Source organism: Papio anubis, chromosome 13 (assembly GCF_008728515.1).
Source record: "Papio anubis isolate 15944 chromosome 13, Panubis1.0, whole genome shotgun sequence".
Taxonomy (NCBI): Eukaryota; Metazoa; Chordata; class Mammalia; order Primates; family Cercopithecidae; genus Papio; species Papio anubis.
This window is the reverse complement of record NC_044988.1, coordinates 93,383,824-93,392,838: the sequence shown is the minus strand read 5'-3', so window position 1 is coordinate 93,392,838 and position 9,015 is coordinate 93,383,824. Positions and strand designations below refer to the sequence as shown.

At 46.9% G+C, this 9,015-nt stretch overlaps 1 long non-coding RNA gene across 1 annotated transcript; it reads left to right on the top strand.

Moving 5' to 3' along the window:
• Positions 1–277: 277 nt before the first annotated feature.
• On the top strand, positions 278–2,042 carry LOC101011156. Its single transcript, XR_162582.4, has 2 exons — positions 278–651; positions 1,626–2,042. It is a non-coding gene; the product is annotated as an uncharacterized LOC101011156 (long non-coding RNA).
• The last annotated feature ends 6,973 nt before the right edge of the window (positions 2,043–9,015 follow it).

Sequence of the window (9,015 nt, the reverse complement as noted above, 5' to 3'; positions counted from 1 at the left end):
CAGGCACGCGGACGCCTACACGGATACATAGGCATGTTTTATTGACGCATCTGGGGCACTTTCTTTCAAAGAAAGTAAGGAATGAAAATCCAATCTAAGAGTCACCAGGGTTCATCTGGAGGTCGCCCAAGGGGTAGAAAAAATTTGTAACGACGCTAGAGTGTTTGTCCTTGGTGTAACTCCGCTCCCCGGAGGGCTGGATACAATACGTTTTGAAAGCTCGAGGGGCTGCCTTAGGATCTGGGGGCGGGGGGTGGGGTACTCAGCAACTCTTGTCGCGGGCTGCTCAAGAAACGTGGAAACACACTGTGCGACTTTCCACTCCCCCGTACACGCGATTCCGTCGCCACCTCTCGGACCAGCAGCCCACGTCCAAAGCTGGGCCGACCCCAGATACTCAGGCAGTCGGTATTCCCGCCCGGTTCGCTTGTCTATTCATCCCTCTGCATCAGGCTGGGACGCGCTCGGTCTTTAAGAGGCTCAAACGCATCTCCTGCCGCGGGGCGGGATCTGGGCGCCTGGGCCCCGGGGTCCAGAGGCCGGTAACTTTGCTAATCTCCCCCAGTGGCGGGGAACGTCACGCAACCGCTGAGCCCTGTCCGCGGAGACTAAACAAGGAGAGGAACAGGCTGTAAACACACATCCTGACACGTGAGTGACATTTACGCGGTGCGAGAAGCTGCAGCCAAGGGAAAGGCAGGGGGTGGGGGGAGCGGGCACCGACAGGTAAGGAACCTTCGCAGGCGCCGGAAACGGCAGCCCCTGGACCTCCCCCTGCCCCCGAAAGTGGCAACGAATCCCTAAGTCCCCCGAACCTGCCTTCTGTGGGAGGTGACAGGTGAACGGAATTCAGGTCTGGCCACTCTCGCCGCTGCCTACCTCCCCACCATCTGCTTCCTCGCAGACAAGCAGACCCGGCGCATAATGAGGTAGCAGCCTCCAGCCGGCCACCGTGACTAACTCAGAACAAAAGCGCTCCCTCCACGCCTCCTCCAACAAAGGGGCCACCAGCCCCGGCGCTCCCCGAAGGCTGCGGGGCTCCCGGCTGCCGGCTGCGGAGCTGCGGCGCGCAAACTTCCCGGGGTTCCCGGGGCTGCTGGCGCCACGGAGCCGGGGCCGCGAAGGGAGGAAGCGCAAGCCGCGCGGAGAAAGTGAGGCCAGACCGGGCGGGGGAGAAGGGAGGGAGCCGGGCGGCCGCGGAAGGAGGGTGATTGATCAGTGCGCGGTTCCCGGCGCTCTGTCCCGTTATTAGAGGCGGCCAAAGCAGGGCCACGCAATAACCTCAGAATCGCCAACTAATTGACGCTGCAGGCAACTACTTCATTGTGCGCGCTGGTTTTATGTCTTCATAGCCGGTGATTGACAAGGTGTAATTAGTCATCTCACTCGGTGATAAACATGGGCACCCTCCTCCCGCGGCATCAGGCCGTGTGTACCAGCAGAGGAAGCGATAGTTGACGCTGATATACCATTAAATCAAAATGAAGACGTTCAGAAGTGTGTGTTTGCTGTGACGCTGTGATGGTTTATTTCTCAAATACGGCACCAACAGATTTACTTGATTTGCAAGTTAACTACAACATTAACTGGTTTTATTTATTTTGCCTCTTCCTTCCTCTTCCTAGGCAGGGATGTTGCTCTTGGAGAATGTGAAGACAGTTTGCTTCTTGACAAGCGAGCGAGCGGGCGCCCAGATTTTTGCAGCCTTTCCGAGTCTCCCCCGAGGGAGAGGCGGCAGAGAAAACGCCGGATTTGGGAGCCACCAGGGAAGGATCCGCGCAGGGGAGCCGCCCTCCTTGGCCCCAGACCCGCCTGCCTGGGGCCCCCTTTGCTCACTGCCAGTGTATGGTCTGAAGCTCTGAGGATGGTGCTAGGGACTGGGGTCGGGGGAAGCCTCTTGAATAATAACTGCAAAGAAGAAAGAGGCGAGAATGTCCCCCTAACCTTGAAGCAGAAAGGACTGTGTTCTTAAAGCTGTTGGCTGCAGTCACAGGGCCAGTTGCCCGCCTCTATTCCCAGAGTAAAGTGTAGCATCTTCTGTCCTCCTGGCTTGCTTGCACCATTCAGCAAATTATACTCCTTCCTCACCAAAGTGGAAATGCTCAGGGGTGTGTGTGTGTGTGTGTGTGTGTTCCCTCTACACTGAGGCTGGTGTTAGAGATGTTACCGATTTAAACCTTCCAGAAACCTGGAGGTTTACATTTTGTAAAGGGAGGGGACAATCCTAGTCTGTCTCAACCCCAATTCTGGTTAGAGTGGCAGGGACTGAACAAAGCCACCAACATGCAAAAGTCCATCTCCAGAGTATCATACATGCCCCCAGGAAACCCCCAGTGGGATATGCTTCCTGCACTTTCCCCTTCTCTCTAACCTCTGTCTCCTGTTTGTAAGGCAGAGGAAGGGTGATTCCTTGCCACTGCACAGGAATGCAGGGTTACGGTTATCTCCAAGAAAGGGTGGAGTGAGGCTGAGTCACAGGGAGAGCAGAAAAGCCCTGTATCTTCAATGAGGACCCCCCCACACACCTTTCCCAGGCTTGTGGGCCTCATTCAGCAAAGCAGGGAGTGTTTTATATTGATGTGAGAGGCTGTCAGTCAGCAGCAAATCAGTTCAGGCATAGCTATCTCCTTCTTTATGAAATCAGCTCATTGCCTTGGTCACACTATACAGAAAATCTGCTTATCACCGCTATCGACAATAAAAATTAGTGGAGCCTTAGTTGTTTCCGAAGAGGAACCCCGTGTCTGTGACACTAGAATAGATAAGTAGCTTGGCCTGTTGCAGGCAGAGAGGAGCCCAATTCCTCCTCCTCTTCTCCCTGCAGCAATCTGAACAATTCTGAAACCGCCTCCCTGGGCGTCAGCTGAGCAGGTTGGGGAACTAACCAGGGCTCTCTCTCTAGGGCCCTGTTAAATGCACTGAACTTAAAATGAAACACGAAGTGTGAATTTCAGGTTTGAACATGATGCATCAGGAAACGTGGAGGTTGGCAGCCCTTTTCCTCCCTCCTGCTTTTCGGTAGCAGGTATTAATATTGTATTAAATGTTATGAGAAAGTAAAGGCTGTGGAGAGGAATGTGCTCAGATGCAATTTTGTCAAGGTTTTTATCTGTGATTATGATTCCAGATGTAGAAACTCCCGGAGGAGCGAAATGAGGGGCTGCTGGCATGTGACATGTGTTTTAAGGTGTTTGGCAGTGTTTCTCAAAGTGGTGACAAAATGTTCAATTTTATTACAGGGAATTGGTAAAAGAAATATGAATACTGGGTCAGAGATTGTTCACCTCAGCAAAAGGATTTACCATTATTGATTAGGGTGGGGAAAGTTTGTATCTAGGCCCTGCTTAAATCACATTGTCGACAGTTATAAATCTGTCAGATCAGATTTTTCTTAAAGAACAATTGTAACAAAATACACTAGAGCTAATTGCATCCCCTCACGGCTAATTTCCACGCAAGGATGTAAATTTCCCTGGAAGCAAAACCAAAAAAAAAGTAAATGTTGCAAAAGATGCCATTTTTTCCCCAACTGGTATAACTACAGTCATTTATTGACAATCATTTCTTTTTAATCTAGCCCAAAGTAATATCCAGTCCTAGAAAGGCTATTTTGCTAACCTGGTTGCTCTGCAAGCCTTTCAGGTTGAAGCACACACACACACACACACACAACAAAAAACAAAAAAACCAAACACAAACAAACAAAACCCCGCAACAAATTTTCTCACATAGGAAACCACATTTTGCTTAAAGGAGAATCCGAAAGATTTTGTATAGAAAAAGTGGGGACGGGGGTAGAAGAGGAAGCAGATGAACTCTTGACTGGCTGACAACTCATATTTCCAAGCACTTGAGACCACACATTTTTCCTATCACAGCCCTTCTTCATTCAAAGGCATCTCTGCCATCCTTTTCTGACGGCAGGACACTTCTAAACTCCATTTCTAAGCACAAGTTTCCCCATAAACCTTTTATGAGCTTCCCATACACTAACACCTATCGACTGGATTGCCCAGCCAGCACTGACTAGACAGGAGGTGGGTTTGGTAAACATTTCTACATAACAAAAAGGAGTTTTTAGCTAAAGATGCTGGACTTGGCTCCTCCTTGGGTCCTCAATCAGAGGACGAGGGTCTCTACCCACTTGCTGGAGCCACTGCTTTACAGATCACCCCATGTCTAGCACACCCATTCAGCCCCAGCCTCTCCTTAGTCCAGGCTAAAGAATGTTGATTTGAGCTTCCCAGCCACTGGCACTATTTTATCATCACAAAGCATACTAGGCTCCCAGCACAAAGTGCAACTTCCTAGGAAGTAAGACAATTCCTCTCCTAGAAGATGATGTAGGACGTGGTAGTTTTCTGAGGGGAACAGTGAGATTGCAGGGGAGGAAAAATGCCCAGTGTGGCCACCATCTCCCACCCTGCACTTTCAACAGGACCCCTCCCGTGCCCGAGTCCAACTTTCCACTGGTTTGATTAGCAAATCTCTACTGCTTTTGGGAAGTTGGCATTGTCTCTTTAGGTGAGGAATGAGTCATTTCCCACATATGCTTCAGCTGAAGCTCAGTCCCTTGGCACCCCTCCCCAACATTTTTATTCTTCCATTAATTAAAACAACTAATGTCCCATTGATTATCTTTGCATGAATGAAAATCATTACAAGCCCTTGCAGGTATATGAGAAATTCTGTTTGCTTAAGTATTCACACTTTGATTTCCTATAGGCTAATTTTCTCAAGCATAAAGAAATTCAAACAAAACAAAACAAAAACAAAAACAAAAGCTCCTGACACTTTGCAATAAAATATGAATGCTAGTTGTAATGAGCTTGTGCTGATCTCTTGCAGGAAGAAATGCTCAGATGGCCCTGTTTCAGTGCTGAATTTTACTATCTGGTAATGGATTCTAGACAGTGAAGGCAAACATTGATAGGTCATCAGACTCAGGTTTTGAATTTGTGCTTGTGTTGAGTCAGATGAGCTCACCCAAATTTACTTTTAAGTTACCGTGTCAGCCCTCGAAAGTAAAAAGGCAGGGGACAATCGACACTATTTGGAATTTCCCAGCTACTTGGCCATTTCAGCTTGCGTCTCCATTCCTGGGGGCTGCCATAATTAGAGCGATCTATTTTGCATTTACTTCTCTTTGCAAGCACTACATTATTCACTCTTTCCTGTGCTTATTAAACAGTGCCACCTGCACCAAATTCAACAAAGCTCTTCCATCAATCAGGCCCAGCGAAGGATCCCAGACCATATATTATCATTAATTGAAGCTCAGTTGAATTGTTGACGATAGAGTCAACAGTAAAAGCAACACATTTTCTAAGACCTGTTTATAAAAATATTTTAAACAAAAAAAAAATGCATTCCCCAAATTGTCATCTTTTACATACTCATTTCATTCTTTCTGTACAGTAATTCAAGCAGCAATTAGCAAGTCTTTTAATTAATGAACTATTCCCTGGGTGTCACCAAGGTGCCTGCAGCACAAATGTCCTCCTTCATAGGTACCAGCAGATGCAGTCAATAGTTTGTCCCCCAAAGCCTTAGAAACTGACCACCTCGATAGCCCTAACACTATAAAAAGGATCTGAAGAGCCAAAGGCAAGGCTGGAAAGCAGAGGACAATTTTCAGGAAAGGAGCCATGGAGAGTATGAATCCAAAGAAAGGGAGAGACAGGAGAAAGGGAACCAGCAGCAGAGGGGAGAGGCAGAATATCAATGTCTAAAGACATCCATGGCTAAAGAAAGGCACAGAAAGTTTCTAGTAAAGATGGGATCACCTCTGAGCTTCAGCTACGTTATAAAGGAACTCTACATCCTAATGCTGATGATTTACACATCTTTAAGAGGCTCAAACCTCACTGTGGCTTGTTCTTTTAAAAGCTTCCTGCTTTGTTCAAAATACTGCTTATCTTTGGTATTGTCAACAGCTCTGCTCTGGGAGAGATTAATTAAGTGATAGGTCAGACACAATGAGGTGAAAGGGCATGTCCACCCAATCAGGACTGATTCATCCGTTTCTAGGTGGATCAACTTTTTTGAGGGATGCCAATTTTGGTTCAATTTCCACGGGGTTTTATCAATAGGGATGCCTCAGCTCCTCCAGTGAGGGGCACTTAGCTGGTAAAGACTGGTCTGCAGATAGAAAAATTAAAAATCTACACTTTGTTTTTTTAAGATGTGGAAACAAAACATAACTATTAATTGTCTGTATGCTTAAGTTTTACCGATCTGGGAGAAGGCTGATTTCTTGAATCCTTTTACAAAATACAAAATAGCTAATTGGGTGGTTGTAATTAAGATTGCCATGCACCACAAAAAAAATAAAAATAAAAATAAAAAGTTCGCTTTCTCTCCTCCCACTCACTGTTTTTCATTGCTCCTTTCTTTCAAGTCCACTTTTAATTTCTAGAAGGTAATATCAGAGAAAAATAGAAAAGGGATTGGGGGCGGTGGAGAGAGAAAGAATGAAAAAGAAACAGGGACGTTTTCAAAGTGTCATCAGCCGAATTTTTCCAGACCAATTAGAGGTTACCTTTAAATCTCCATCCTTCACCCCCTCCACACCTTTCTAAATAGATCTTTAGACTGGTGAGAAATTAGTTCATTGGGAAGGGTCATGTGGGTTCCTAACCAGAAGGGTTTTAGGGACCTTAGATCCCACTCCCAGAAATGACACCCTCCCCATCTCTCTGGCAGTCTGGGTCAAAATTGTGGTTGCAAAATTGTGTGTGTGTGTGTGTGAGAGAGAGAGAGAGAGAGAGAGTAAACTCCCAGCCTGTAAATAAGGCTAGGCTCAGGTAAGGTGACTATTATTGGCAGACCCCAAACAAAACATTTGGAATATTTTTACTCTATTTTTGAACACTCTTGCAAATGAGTCTCACATTTGTAAAATGCCTTTCCAAGGTATTTTGGGGGTAGGGAGGAAGTATGGGGGTGAACAATGGTTTGGGTTTATGTAACTGACCAGCCATTTCCCCTTCTCCAAAGAAATGTAGAAGGCTAGTTTCTTAAGTCTCCAATTGTTTAAATCATCTGGGATCCATCTATATTTATAAAACTGAACAGAAATACTTAACAGCCTGATCAATAGCCATTGACCGTTGGTGCACCTCGCACCCTAACATGCACAGCTTGATCATGTATATTTGATCATTGAAAAATTCAAAGCATCTTGCAGCAGTGTATCAAGCTTCCCATAAAATAGTCCGTCTCTTTCCGTGGTCTTAAAAGAGTGTGTTTTTCTCTCTCCTGCATTTATCTATCTATCCACCTATTTATCTACATACATACACACACACACACACACACACACACACACTTCCCTTCCTGGAGAATTTATTGCTCATATATTTGATGAAGAACGAGGTAATTAACTGCCTGTGAGGCTGTACATCTGGGCGGCACTTCATATCCATTGCAATAATAAAACACTTCTTTCACATTTTAGCAAAAGAAAGGCTAGTCCTGCCCACAGATTCAGAGGACCCCAGAGTCTCTCTCTGCAAAGTCTCCTTGTTATAAATCCTGCCTCCCTCTTAAGTGATGGCAAGCACAACTGCACCAAGGGGCACTAAGTTGATATGTGCAAAAGCATCACTGGAAAAGCTTGTCCCTTCTCAGAGCTTCAGCGTCAGCTTGTGGGGGTTTGAAACAGACACAGCTGGCTCCTCCATCCCCAGCCTGCTTGGCAGCAAACCGGGGCAGGAGTCCAAAGGACTTATCCTGTGAAGGGCCACAGGTAGAAGAGATATATTTTGGGATTCCCAAGGGTTGTTGTCTTGAGCATGTGTCGCTAAGAACTAATTACTCCCAAAGGACCCGATCCTGCAGATTTTTCTGATATTCTGGGGTCAAAAAATGGATTCCAAGTTTCTCCAGAAGGTATCCCAGATCCATCCAAACTACTCCAAGATCCTGGCCAGAGGAATACAAGCTGGCATAAGCCTGCTCCAAGCCCCTAGCACAGTTCTTATAACCCCAACCTCAGAGGCCACCCCTACCCCCCAACCAAACAAATTACCTGCAGAACCTCCCATCTCGGGAGTCCCCTGCTCTATATTCCCGACCGTTCCCCGCACAAATTATTCGGGGCCCTTCCTTTTAAAAGCAGCAGCATCTGGGCTGAGGCTCCCTCCTTTAAAGGGTGGGGGGAGGCTTCATATGATAATATGTGTAATATGATATGGAATGACAGAATGCATGACAGTTGCCCATAATACAGAGAAGTCAGTCAAAGGACAGAGGGGACATTTGGATAATTACCATCTATTGGCTAGTCAATCACGCGAACAGAGAGAAACTGCACAAAACCCACAATGGAGTTGGGAAACAAAAGAGACCCGAGCCAGACTCAGGATTAACCGGTCTAAAGCGATCTAAATGCTTTTGTATCTGAAGAACTGAGGCTCCCGGGTTGCCCCCCCACCCAACAATCCCAGGGAACTAATTGCGGGGATCAGAGTTAAGGCTCTCTCCCTCCTTTCCCATTTCTCTTTGTAGACTGCTCACCACGCAGAAAAAAAAAAAAATGATTTCTCTCTCTGTGTTCATTAAACTATTTTAAAGTTAAAGAGGTGGGGGAGGGGGATAGATGTAGCTCCTCAGTCCAGAAGCTGAGATTCCTCTGCCAACGAAGAGGCTGGGACAGTCTCGGTTGGTCTCAATTCTTTGTTTCAGGGTAAAGTCTTCCTTCTTTGCCCCGTGGAAACAAATGCCCCATGCACCTGGGCTTCGGCTGGGCAGCTGCCCCTTTCCTGCGGGCTGCCAGGGATTGCTGGTGCCTTGCTTTGGGTGAGGAGTCCCCATAGCTGGCCCGTGCACTAGAAAAACACAAGGTAGATCCCTCCAGCTGAAGACAAATTGATCTGCACAGCCAGGATTGGGGGGGTGAAGGGCAGCACAGGAATGGGTCTAGCCTTGGAAATGGGAAAGTGAGCCACAGAAGGTGCTTGCAAATTGTGGGGACAGAGAATTTCCTTTGAAACTGGGGAGTGAGAAAGAGGA